Raw genomic sequence first — 14,146 nt, forward strand, 5'->3', positions numbered from 1 at the left:
GTGAACTCAGTGGCAGAATGGAGATGACAGAGGGCTTAATGAACTGAAGATAGATCAACAGAAATAATCCAATCCCAACAATGGACAAAATAAAGGGTTGAAAAAAAATGAATACAGCCTCAGGGACCTCTGGGATAGTAACATGTTTAACATTCATGTCATCAGAGTCTCAGAAGGAAAGGAGAAAGAGGGTGGTTGGTGCTGAAAAAATATTTAAAGAACTAATGGTTGAAAATTTCCTAACTTTGGAGAAAGACAAACACCTACAGATTCAAAGGCTATGTGAGCCCCAAACAGGAGTAACCTGAAGGAATTCAGGCACATAATAATTTTAAAACCCCTGAAAACTAAAAACAAGAAGACATGTTGAAAGTAGCCAGGAAAGCCAACAATAAAACAATGCAATATCTATAGAGGAAGAAGGATTTGAATGATTACAGATTTCTCATAAGAAAACATGGAGGCCAGAAGAAAGCTCCAACACCTTTAAGGCGTATTGCTGAGCCTACAATATATATGAATATGGTGTATTTAACAATAGCAGCACAGGGGAAGCAGTGGGAACCATGCTGTTCTGGGGTAAGGAAATGACACCAGGTGACACCATGAGACTGCAGAAGAAATGAAGACTCATAAGTGGTAAATAAGGAGGTTACTATCACAAACTCCATAAATATATTATTGATTTCTAAGTTTCTTTAAAAGACATACAACCACAGAAAGTAAAAATTATGACAATGTTTTGTGGAGTTTATAACACATATAGACATGGTGTATATAATAATAGCGCAAAAAGAGGGGAGAGAGATTAGAACTGCGTAAGAGTAACATTTCTGTTACTCAGAAATGTATCTCAGTGGAATTGTTAGTATAAATCTGAAGTAGATTCTGATAGGTTAAGATGTAAGCCCATGAAAAACCAATATGAAAATAACTTTAAAAATTGGGTAAAAATTTCTCAAAGGAATTAAAATATTATTTTTGAAAATATTCACTTAACACAAAAAAGGGGGAGGAGTAAAGGAGTTTAGTGGAACAAAAATACAGATATATAGAAAACAAAAATCAAAATGGCAGATGTATCCCAATCATATCAATGATAATGTTGACTGTTAATGGATGAAGCAAGCCATTCAAAAGGCAGAGCTTGTCAGACTAATATACAAACAAACAAACAACAATCTGTGTTCTCTACAGGAGACATATTCCAAATCCAAAGATGTGAGTAGAATGAGAATAAAAGGATAGAAATAGTAATACCATGCAAACAGCAAGCATGAGACCTGGAGTGGCTATCCTAATAGATAAGATAGACTTTAAAACCAAAAATGTTACTAAAGATAAATAGGGACATATTATAATGATAAAATGATCAATCCACTAGAAAGATATATAAAATTATAAACATATATGCTTCTAATAAGACAGAGTCCTAAAATATATGAAGCAAAAAATGATAGAATTGAAGGGAGAGGTACTTCCCTGGTGGTACAGTGGTTAAGAATCCGCCTGCCAATGCAGGGGACATGGGTTCGAACCCTGGTCTGGTAAGATCCCACATGCCGTGGAGCAACTAAGCCCATGCACCACAACTACTGAGCCTGCGCTCTAGAGACTGTGTGCCACAACTACTGAAGCCCGCACACTTAGAGCCCGTGGTCCACCACAAGAGAAGCCACTGAAAGTGAGAAGCTCATGCGCCACAACGAAGAGGAGCCCCTGCGTGCAGCAATGAAGATCCAACACAGCCAAAAAAAAAAAAAAAAGGGAGAAATAGATAATTCAACAATAATAGTTGGAGATTTCAATACTCTGCTTTCAAAAATGGATAGAAAACTAGACAGAAGATCAAGGATCTGTAAGACTTGAAAAACACCATAAATCAACAAGACTTGACAGATATCTATAGAACACTGCACCCAATAGCAGCAGAATAGACATTCTTCCCAAGTACACATGGAGCAGTATCCAGGATAGACCCTGTTCTAGGCATAAAACAAACCCCAATACATTTAAAAGTTGAACTCATACAGAGTACACTTTCCAACAACAATAGAATCAAACTAGAAATCAATAGCAGAAGAAAATTTGGGAAACTCACAAAGACTTAGAAGTTAAAAACATATTCCTAAATAACCAATGGGTGAAAGAAGAAATTAAAAGCAAAATTAGAAAATACTTTAACATGAATGAGAAAAAAATACAACCAGCCAAAATGTATGAAATGCAGCTAAAGCAGTGTTTAAGGAAATTTACAGTAGTGGGCGGGTTGGGGGGAGAAGAAAGATTCAAATCAATCACTAACTTTTCAACCTTAAGAAATAAGACAAAGAAAAGCAAACAAAACCCAAGGCGAATAGAAATAAGGAAACTATAAAATTAGAGTTGAAATATGATAAAATAAAGACTAGACATCAATACAGATTATCAGTGGAACAAAAGTGGGTTCTTTGAAAAGGTCAACAAAATTGACAAAACTTTAGCTAGGCTGACCAAGAAAAAAAGAAGTCAAATTCCTAAAATCAGGAATGAAGCAGGGGATATAAATAGTTCCTCACAGAAATAAAAAGGATTACAGGGAATTCTTTGAATAATTATATAAATAACCTAGATAACAGGTGAAAGAAAATTCCTAGAAAGACACAAACTACCAAAACTGCCTCAGGAAGAAGTAGAGAATCTGAATAGACCTATAACAAGTAAAGAGATTGAATTAGCAATAAAAACATTTCCCATGAAGAAAAGCTCCTAACCAAATAGCTTCACTGATTAACTCTATCAAACACTTAAAGAAGAATTTACACTAATGCTTAACAAGCTCTTCCAGAAAACAGAAGAGGAAGGACACTTACTAATTCTGTGAGGCCAGTATTACCCTGATACCAAAACCAGACAAAGACACCACAAAAGGAGACCAACACTACAGACCAATATTCTTTATGGGTAGGGACGCAAAAGTCTTTAACAAAATATTAGTAAATAAAGTCTAATAACATATGAAGAAGATTATATACCTTCACCAACTGGGATTTATCCCCAGGAATGCAAGGTAGTTTAATAAGTGAAAATAAATCAACATAATAAAAATATTAATAGACTCAAGGACATAAACCATATGATTATCTCAATAGACATAGAAAAAGCATTTGACAAAATCCAACACATCCAAAATCCATTTTTCATGATGAAAAAACTCAACAAACTAGGAATAGAAGGGAACTTCCTCAATCTGATGCAGAACATCTATGAAAAACCTACAAGTAACATCATAATTAATGGTGAAAATTTAATGATTTCCCACTAAGATCAGTAAAAAGACATGGATGCCTGCTTTCACCACTTTTGTACCATTTTGTACTGGAAGTTTTAGGCAGGGCAATTAAGCAACAAAAAGATACCAAAAGCATTCACGTTGGAAAGTAAGAAGTTAAAGTATCTCTATTTGCAGAGATATAATCTTGTATTTACAAAATCTCAAAGAATGCACTTAAAAAAAAGAGAGACCTATTAGAATGAATGATGAGGTTAGCAAGGATTCAGGATAAAAATCAACACACAAAAAATCACTTGTTACTTCTATGTTGTGACTATTCCTTCAGTTGCCCAAACAAACCTCTGAATCATTTCATTTTAAAAAATTTCCATCATAGAACTGGCCAATTTCTAAATATGTCAAAGTCTATTGTTTTTTATTAGTGTTACTTCAGCCTTAATTTATATGCTTACCACTTTCCTCCAATTACTGCAATAATCACCTGAATGAGTTTTCGGCCCTATTCCACTTTCTCACTTGTACTTCTATATACTAGCAATGAACAATTCTAAAATAAAATTAAGGAAACATTTCCGTTTACAATAGCACAAAAAGAATAAAACACTTATGAATAAATTTAGTAAAAGAAGTGCAAAATGTGTACACTTTAAACTATAAAATATTGTTGAAAAAAATTTTAAAGATCTAAATAAATAGGAAGACATCCCATATTCATGGACCGGAAGACATGTTGTTATGATGGCAGTACTCCCCCAACTGATTTACACATTCAGTGCAATCCCTATTGAAATCCCAGTTACTCTGTTTTGCAGAAATAAACACACTAATCCTAAAATTCATATGGAAATTCAAGGGACCCCAAATAGTCAAAACACTCTTGAAATAAAAGAATAAAAATGAGTAGTGACACTTTTTCATCTCAAAGCTTACTACAGAGTTACAGTAATCAAGATAATGTATCGGCATAAGGATAGACACAACTCAGTGAAATAGAATTGACAGTATAGAAACAAATCCTTACATTTATGATCACTTGATGTTTGAAAAGGGTGCCCCATTATTTCAATGCGAAATAACAGTCTTTTCAATGAACAATGCTGGGAGAACTAAATGGCCACAAGCAGAAGAATGAAGTGGACCCTTGCTCACCATCATACATAAATATTAAACCAAATGGATTATAAACCTAAATGTAAGAGCTAAACTTGTAAAACTCTTGGAGGAGGGCACAGGAGTAAATCTTCATGACCTCTGGTGAGGCAATGATTTCTTAGACATGACACCAAAGGCACTTCATCAAAGTTAGAAACCTTTGTGCTTGGAATGAAACCATCAAGAAAGTGCAAAGACAACCCACAGGCTGGGAGAAAATCTTTGTAAATCTACATCTGAAAAAGAAGTTGTACCCCAAGTATGCAAACCTCTTACAACTCAGTAATAATGCTTTAAAAGAATAACCCAATTTGAAAAAACGCACAAAGAATCTGAATAGACATCTCTCCAAAGAAGATATATAAATGGCCAAAAAACACACGACATGATGATGCTTACCATCAGGGAAATGCAATTCATAACCACAACAAGATACCAGTTCTCACCCTCTACGATGGCAATGATCAAAGAGACCTACAATAACAAGTGTTGGTGAAGATGCGGAGAAACTGGAACCCTCTTGCATTGCTGGTGGGAACATAAAATAGTCCCATCACTTTGGAAAACACCCTGGCATATCCTCAAAATGCTAAACGTATGACTATCATATAGCTCAGACGTTCTACTCCTAGATACAGTCCCGATAGAAACGAAAACACAAAAACGAGTCCACAAATGCTAATAGGAGAATCATTTGTCATAGCTAAGACGTGAACACAACCCAAATGTACGTCAACGGATGATGTATTAAACAATGTGTGCTATGGTCATGCAGTGGAATCTTTTTCAGCAATAAACTGGAATGAATTACTGAAGCATGCTACAGTATGGATGAACCTCGAAAACATTATAATAAGTGAAAGAATTCAGTCCCAAAATACCACACATTGTGATTCCATTTATATGAAAGGCCCAAAACAGGCAAATCTATGGAATCGGAAAGTAGATTAGTGTTTGCCTAGGGGTGGGATTGGAAGGGAAATGGGGGTGGTTGCCGACAGGCACAGTGTTCCTTTTGGGGGTGATGCGACCATTCTACAGTTAGATCTGTTGATGGTTGCAAAACTGTGCCTATATTCAAAACCATTGAAAGCAGAGAGGAGAGGGATAAATTAGGAGTTTGGGATTAAAGTATACACACTACTATATATAAAACATAAGCAACAAGGACCTACTGTAGAGCACAGGGAACTCTACTCAATATCTTGTAATAACCTATAATGAAAGAGAATGTAAAAAAAGAATATATATATGTATAACTGAATCACTTTGCTGTACACCTGAAACTAACACAACATAGTGAGTCAACAATATTTCAATAAAAATGGTAAAAAAAACCCCATTGAATTGTGCACTTTAAATGGTGAATTATATAGCACATAAATTATATCTCAATAAGGCTCCTAAAAAAAAAAAAAGACTCAGCACGTGATTCTGGCTGATTCACATGATCACTCTACTGCGGTCACCTTTTTTTTTTTTTTTTTTTTTTTTTTTTTTTTTTGTGGTACGCGGGCCTCTCACTGTTGTGGCCTCTCCCGTTGCGGAGCACAGGCTCCGGATGCGCAGGCCCAGCGGCCATGGCTCACGGGCCCAGCCGCTCCGTGGCATATGGGATCCTCCCAGACCGGGGCACGAACCCGTATCCCCTGCATCGGCAGGCGGACTCTCAACCACTGCGCCACCAGGGAGGCCCTACTGCGGTCACCTTTGACACTGTTGTTTGTGAGTGTTGAAAGATTGTGATATTCTGGGGTAAGTTCTTCTCGGTCAGCTCGTATTTTGGTGTGTGTGATGTTGGCTTTGGCCCAATGCACTCATCAGAGTGGAAGCCTCAATCAATTTGAGAGCCAGAGTCAAGCCCCAAACAACCCCAAACCCTCCCCTGGTTTGACGTGCCACCCCTGGAGATGGACATGAGAACAGACGCCAGCTGAAATACAGGAGTCACATCTTCGGGCTGTCCTGATGCACAGCTCCAGGGGGCAGTGTTCACAGTGTGATCTATGCAGAGGGTGCCCTCTTGTGTGAATAACTCCCCCTGGAGTGGTGCAAGGCATAGAAGCTCACGAGCCGTGCTCTTACACCCTCTCCATGAATTCTCACAGCCAACAATGGGTGACACTTACTTATTCCTGATACTCCGGTGGCCATTCCACACTGAAAAAAGGAAGACAGGAGACTCTATGAATGCTCACGGCACCTCTCCAAACGGACGATTCCTCAGATTGCCGTCCCCCCGCAGTGCTGGGGACTCCTCCGTGAAAGGTCCTCATTTGCACAAAGAATGGACAGCATGAAATGTACTGAGTGCGTCTCCCTCTGGGGGAGCTCCAGTCCCCACCAGGTATCTCACCAATGCCTTCGGGGCTGGACCGAGTGTGTGAATGTGGGAAGCAGGCAGATGGAAGACCAAGACCCAGGGGAACTGCAGGTGAAGGGTCCACAGCCACATTTGGGTGGCCAGTTTGCAACGCCCTGTTCTGGATGTCATATGGGGCTCCTCCCGGGGGGACATGCGCAAAGGGACGTAGGGAACCCCTACTTCAGCACCAGTATTTGTGTCAAATCTGGTTCAGGGTCCTGATCTTCAGGGGCACCAACAAACACCTGGAGCAGAAGGAAAAATGCACCTTGCAAAGAGACTGTAACCCACCAGCAAGTCGCACTGGGAGCTACAAAGAGGTGAGATGCCAGTGGTCTATCAACCATCTCTTTGAAGTTTAATTCTGACACAGCCCTCCCCCAGGGTGGGTCTAGTGAATGACCCTGATTTGTCACCCCTTAGGAAGAAGGCTGCCGTTGTTATGCTGTTTTACATTTCCTCAAATATCTAGACTTTGAAACCATAGTTTTAGGACCGTGAATGTAAATGAGTGGAAAAAATACTCTTCTGGAGTAGGTATTGGGATAAACGAGACAGAATGACTCTGGGTTCATTAAGCAGCTAGTTAAATGAATCACCTTATTTTGTTTGGCTCAAAAATGATCCCAGATCTTCTTTATTATCTGTGCCTCAGCTGCTTTCCAGAAACATTTTAGCTGCCCTTATAGACAGACTATGAGAGCCTGGCTCTCCTACCTAAGAGGGTTTTAGGATTTCACTGTTACATTTTTATATCTCTACTCCCTGGAAATTTGGGTCATTTTGTGCATTACTAAGGACTTTCACTGTCCGTGTTCATTTGCTGTGATTATGCTGGTGGTCAAAGGAATCCAGCCCAATTCACAGGTGGAAGAAGAGGTCTCTGTCGAAGGCAATTGGCCTTGGAGGGCCAGCACCTGCGCCGTGTTTTACACGGGGCACACCTGCCTCTGAAACACTCCTGTGATTTCTGACAAAGCAACTGCAATTTCCCACCTCTTATGGGCCACTAGTGACAACCTGTTCTGATGAAAGGGACAGGCAATTATGGGCTGGGCCTCAAACAGCAAAGAAAACCCACTAAAACGTTTTTGTTGTGGGTAACAGTTTTGGCTTTTATTCCACACAGGGACAATGGGCTGAAAATTACCTCGAAACTAATTTATTATAAATCTAAAGGATAAAGATACAAAGAGCGAGTTTCCTTCCTCCGCCCCGTCCTCTCTCTGTCCTGCTTTTGTTTCGTTTGGATTTTTGATTGTTTTCACCTCCTTGTTAAACTTGCTGTTAAATATTTTACTTGACATCTCTACAGGCTTTCGTACTTGAATTGCTGTTATTTTCTGATTATAAGGTCGATTCATGTGGATTGTAGTAACTTTGGGAAATGCACAAAAATCACGGACAAAACAAACACTACCCCAAATCACACCTCCCAAAAGCCAGGCATCGTATCTCGATGTATTTGTTTCATTCGAATTTTCAAACATTCCACTGTATGACTGAGGCTGACTATAAGTCAAGTACTGTTCCTTTCAGTACTTTTTTTCTGTGATTCTATGTCTCTGTATGTACTTATTTCAGAATTAAGACGTACGGCACTTTTAATTTTGTATCTTGCTTTTGTTACCTGATGTTTTCATTCTTGCATTTCCCCACGCCATTCAGTAGCTCTTTAACTGGCAGGTATAATTTGTTATACAAATTTATCATGGTTTATTTGACTGTTTACTTATTTGTACATATTTAGGAGGTTTCTGGCTGTTATAAATTAATATCTGTATATAATTCTTTGTGTGTTTATTTAATTGTTCTTTGAGAATGAATTGCTAAGTAAGATTTGTACTCAAAGGTATAAATATTATATAAGTTTTGGATGCTTATTTCTAAATGGTGCTCCAGAAATACTGGGAGATTTTCTCTTCTATGAAAGGTTGAATGGAAATGTCTAGTTCATAGTTCTTATACCAACACTGTATGCTATTTGCAGGGCGGGGGCTCAAATATTGGATTTTTAATACCTTATTTTGCAATGTTTTAAATTTTTGAATAAGTCAGATATTGTGTACGTTTGATAGCTATTTATTTTTCTAGTGTCAGAACTTGCTTTCAAAGCCAGTTTTTCGTACACATTGCAAATATTTTTCCTCCTCTGCCTTTCCACTTTTAATTTTGCTTGTGAGGTTTTTTTTTTCTATTTTCAGTACATTAGTATAATTTCATTCATCTCTGTTGCTATTTCATGTTTTTATGCCTAGAAAGTCCTTTCTACCTTGAGACTCCTTGTATTTCTTTCTAGTTGTTGGCTTGGTTTTTAGATTTAACTCTTTAAAGCATGTGGTTTCTTTTAATATATAAAAAGCAAGGAAGGAAACTCTTTTTATTCAATTAGCTAATAATCCTGCTTCATTCCTCAATGAGGAGTGGGTGGTGTGAAATGCTCCTGGAGAAACAGAAATTATGAAACAGACTCTGGGCTTCATCTCCTGAAACTTCTCTGTGCTTTGGTCTCCCAACCTCTCAAATGCAGAGAATAGTAAACTTGTTTTAAGCATTAAATTACTATTTTTAAACAGTTCTACTTTCAGATGTAATTCACATACCTATAATTCACTGACTTAAAGCATACCATTCAATGGTTTTTTAGTATATTCACATTGCTGTGCATCCAGCGCCATGAACATTTTTATCACCCCAAAAAGAAACCCTACACCCCTTAGGCAACCACTGACCTACTTTCTGTCTCTATAGCATTGCCTACTGTGGAGAGTTCATATAGATGGAATCACACAAGAGGTGGTCTTTTTGATTAGTTTCTTTACTAAGCTTGTTTTCAAGGTTCATGCAGGTTCTAGCATATATCAGTATTTCATTCCTTTTCACGGCTGAGTAACATTTCATTTCATGGACAGACCACATTTCATTTATCTATTCACCAGCTGATGGACCTTTGAGTTGTTCCTACTTTTTGGCTCTTATAAATTATGCTGCTGTGAACATTCCTGACAATTTTTGTGTGGGCATATGTTTTGAATGCTCTGGGGAGAAGCATTCTCTCCACTTTCAACCCAGTTTGATTCAAAAGAACCATGGTCTTTGGGTTGTGTCTGCAAGAAGCCAGCCCCTTTGGAGATGCAGGTTAGGGAAGAGTCCCTAAGACACCCTCACTTTTGACATCAGTTGCAAGCTCAGGAGTCTCTAAGACCACCTTCGGGTTCCATGATTCTCTAGGGCTCACAGGACTCGATGAAAGCTGAGCTCTGGTTACGGTCATGGTGTAGCAGTTACAGGATGCGGACTGAAATCAGCCAAGGGAAGAGGTGCCCAGGGCGGAGGCCAGGAAAGTTCCTACATGGCCCTTCGAGGAACGCCAGCATTACTTCCTTGTGACAACACACACAGAGCACTGCCAGCCCGGGAGGCTCCTCTGAGCCAGGGTTTTCACTGGGCGCCAGCACGTGGGCTTCTGACTCCCTGTGTGGCCGAGCTCAGCCTTCAGGCCCTCTGGAGCTTGGACTAACGTTGCAAAACCCAAAGCCCCAGGCCTAATTCACGTTTTGACTACTTGCTGTGACCCAAGACCCCCGGCAAAACAAACACTTCTATCAGCCATGACATTCCAAGGGCTTTGAGATCACTTCCCAATGCTGAGGGCAAGGGCCAGACTTCTTTGGCGGCAAGGTTAAAGTTTTTATGCCACAGTGAGGGACCCATACAGATTTCCCAGAAATTAACCTGGAAGACTCCTGTCTCATACCCCACACTGCAAGGTAAACCTGTTACAAAATACGGTCTAGAATCTGGATACATCACGCCCCTAATCATAGGACTTTGGAATTTGGGAAGAACTTTAGAAACCAACATTATTAGCCATCAGGGAAATGCAAATCAAAACCACAATGAGATACCACTTCACACCAGGTAGGATGGCTAGGATCAGAAAGTCAGATCCTAAAAAACAAGAGTTGGCAAAGATGTGGAGAAATCAGAACCCTCATACACTGCTGGTGGGAATGGTGCAGATGCTGTGGAAGACAGTCTGGCAGTTTGTCAGACAATTAAACATAGAGTTACCATATGACCCAGCCATTCCACTCCTAGGTATATATTCAAGATTTCTGGGCCTGTCCTCTTTTCTTTTTTTTTTAAATGTGCTTTTTATTTTTTTTATTCTGTTCTTTTTGGGGACGCCGTGTGGCCTGTGGGATGTTAGTTCCCCAACCGGGGATTGAACCCGGACCCTTGGCAGTGAAAGCCCAGAGTCCTAATCACTGGACCGCCAGGGAATTCCTGGGCCTGTCCTCTTTTCACTAGAGCTGTAAAGAGAAGTCTCCTTATCCTGGGGTTCAAGGTAGAGAGGAGGAATGTCTCCCTACCTGTCATGACCCGTTATTGCCCAGGAGCACAGAGGGAGGAGAGCCATGTTTGCCAAAGACCACACTTAGCAATTCTGCCTTTACCATGAGTCTTGGCCTCAATTACAAATGAGGGAGAACTCATGTGTAGACCTGCCTGGGCCACAGAGCTGACAGAAGCGGGTACGCATCCAGGAACAGGCTGGAGCGGGGTCAGGCTGCGTCCTGCAGGGGCCACGTGCTCGACTGCATGGCTGCTCTGACCAGGGACAGGCTCTGGCCCGTCCTTACTCCAGGTGGACACAGGATTAATTCCTGCTGTGCCCGAGCTGTGGTAAAAAGCCGGCTAGTTAAATAGGTTCCAGGTGATTCCGATTCCCTTGATTGTGCCCGTGAGAATTTATGCAAAGGACACAGACTTCTTGGGGGCTGCGCTCCGCACAGATCCAGCCACGCGGGGGCCGCTGCGTCCTCTCTGCTCTGACGCATCCTCCAGGCTGGCCTCATTCGTTAGGCTGTGACCCCATAGTGAGTTCGGAAAATGGCTTGCTCATGACCACAGCTGGAAATTTAAATTTTATTTTCGACACACCTTTACCCTTCTTGCTGCTGATGTACCTGGCTCCGAGCCAATCTCCCCATGGCTTTGGTTTTAATATGTGGCGATAAACCCCTCAGTGTTGCAGCTGCTCTAAGTCAGTCCTGGTGTCACTTTCCTCAACATGGTTAATTGCGAGCACAGCATGCAAATGGAGATGATAAAACTCCTTGGCTGGAGAGAGTGGGCTGGATGCATCTGGGCGAACATTCGAATTATCTTTTTACAATGGTGTCAACATAGAGTGGGCAGAGGCCATCTGGGGTTGGGTGGAAAGTGGTGCCTGTACATTCCTTTAAGAAGTTCTATGATGTGTCCACTTTTGGAGATCAATGCAAGAGAAATGGAGACATAGGTCCACAAAAGGCTTTTTCAAGAATGATGAGAGCAGCATCACTGGTTTTAGTCCCAAACAGGAGACAACTCGAGTGTCTGCCCACAGGAGACTGGATAAGCACACTGTGGTACGTCCATACAAGGAACTCTTGTTCAATAGTAAAAGGGAACAAACGACACAAAAAGTACATACTGGATGATTCCATTTTTTGACATTCAATGGCCAGCAAGACTAATCTATAGTCACAGAAATCAGAACAGTGGTTCCTCATAGGGGTGTGCAGCCTGGCTTGGAAGTAGCACAAGGGGACTTTCCAGGGTGATGAAAATATTCCATATCTTGAGTGGTGCGGTAGTCCCATTGGGATATATGTTTATCAAAGTGCGTCCACGTTTGCGCTTATGGCCTGGGCATTTCACTGTATGTAAGTGTTATCTCATAATCAAACAAAGTTCCAAGATGATACACCCCCGAGAATTACCAGAAATTTGAGTGTCCAGCCCGCTTACCTTTCAGAATGGAACTCCTCAGGCTCTGGCCAGTGCTTGGGATTGGGGTGCAGAATGCAGATGGGGATCATCACAAGTGTTCCCTTGGGGAGGGTCACCCCATGGACCTCTGGAGTTTTCTTACAGACGCTCTCGAGACGTCCGCTGAGGATTAGAGCCTGAGGGGCTCATTCACCCCCAGGGGTCCACCTGCTGGAAAGAAAGGTGCTTATTAAGTGGTTATGGAGTGTGTCCAACGCTGGATGCTAAGAAAAATAACTCTGTCTTTCAGAATTCTACTAGGCACCTCTGCTTGCTCAGAGCCAATGGAATGACTGTCACAAGAGAAGATGCTGTGAGCTGCAGTGACATCGAGCTGGACCGTCCCGTACGTCATTGGCTGTCATCATGTATTTACCATCGTGTCTCTTGCACTGGGTTAGGGGTGGTTACTTTTAGGCTTCTTTTAGCGTTGGTATAACCTTTCCTTTCTCAGAATAGACTGTGCGTATATGTGTATGGATATCCGAAGTCTACTCAGTGTCTCCTTGGGATGACTAACTCAACATGGTCAAACAAAATTCTCTTTCCCCACCAGACGGTTCCTCCTGACTCCCCTCCTGTCTTTCTGTCCATGGTCCTGCCCTCCACCCACTTGCTCAGACACAAACCCTAAACGTGCCCTTGGTTCTTTATTTTTAAACACACCCTGTCCAATCCAACAGCAAATCTCATCCATGTCACCTCCCAAATCTCTCAAATCCAATCAGCTTCTCAGTGTCCACTGCTGTCCTCTTTCCACCTGGACCTCAACATCCTCACTGGCCTCCCTGCCTCCATTTTTGCCCCGTGCATGTATCCCATCCCATCCCCCCCCCCACTGCTCGGTGGTTTCCCACTGCAGAGAGATCAAAAGCCCAGCTCTATCTCATCTACAAAGCCCTATAGGATCTGGACCCTGCCCTCCTCCCTGGCCTCCCCTGAATTTTCTACACTCCAGCCACCCTGGCCTTCACCCTGGGTTCCTGGAGCCCATTGCTGCCCCAAGGCCTCTGCACCTCCTGCCCCTCCACCCGGGACGCTCTATCCTAAGGCTGCCTCCTCGGAGATGCCTCCCAGAACACGTGACCCCAGGTGTAACCTCCAGCCAAGCCCCCAGTCCCTAACCTGCGGTCCTCCGTGCTGCCTTCACCGAATGGCTCACTGTTTGCGTTTATCTTGCTTCTCTGTCGGTCGACTTGTTTGCTGCCGTTCTGCCACCTCCCCACCCAGGAGCATTTACACAATTTGCAGGGCTCAGGGCAAAATGGAAACGCAGGTCCCCTTGTTCAGGAATTAATAAGAATTTTAAGCAAAACAGCAAATCAAGCATGTGGCCCCGTGTGCCTGCTCAGGGCCCCCACCTGGAAGCCAGCCCGTCTCCGCCCATCACACCTGGAAGGCGAGCATCCTGAGGCTACAGCTCTCGCCCTGCTTGTCCACCGCTGGACCAATGGCGGCACAAGGCAAGGGAACACCCTAGAAGGAATGGAAAAAGGACACGATCGGGAGACCCCTAGCACAGTGTGGCAGCCGGA

The sequence above is a fragment of the Mesoplodon mirus genome, assembly GCF_964341445.2.
Source record: "Mesoplodon mirus genome assembly, chromosome: 15".
In the NCBI taxonomy this organism is placed as follows: Eukaryota; Metazoa; Chordata; class Mammalia; order Artiodactyla; family Ziphiidae; genus Mesoplodon; species Mesoplodon mirus.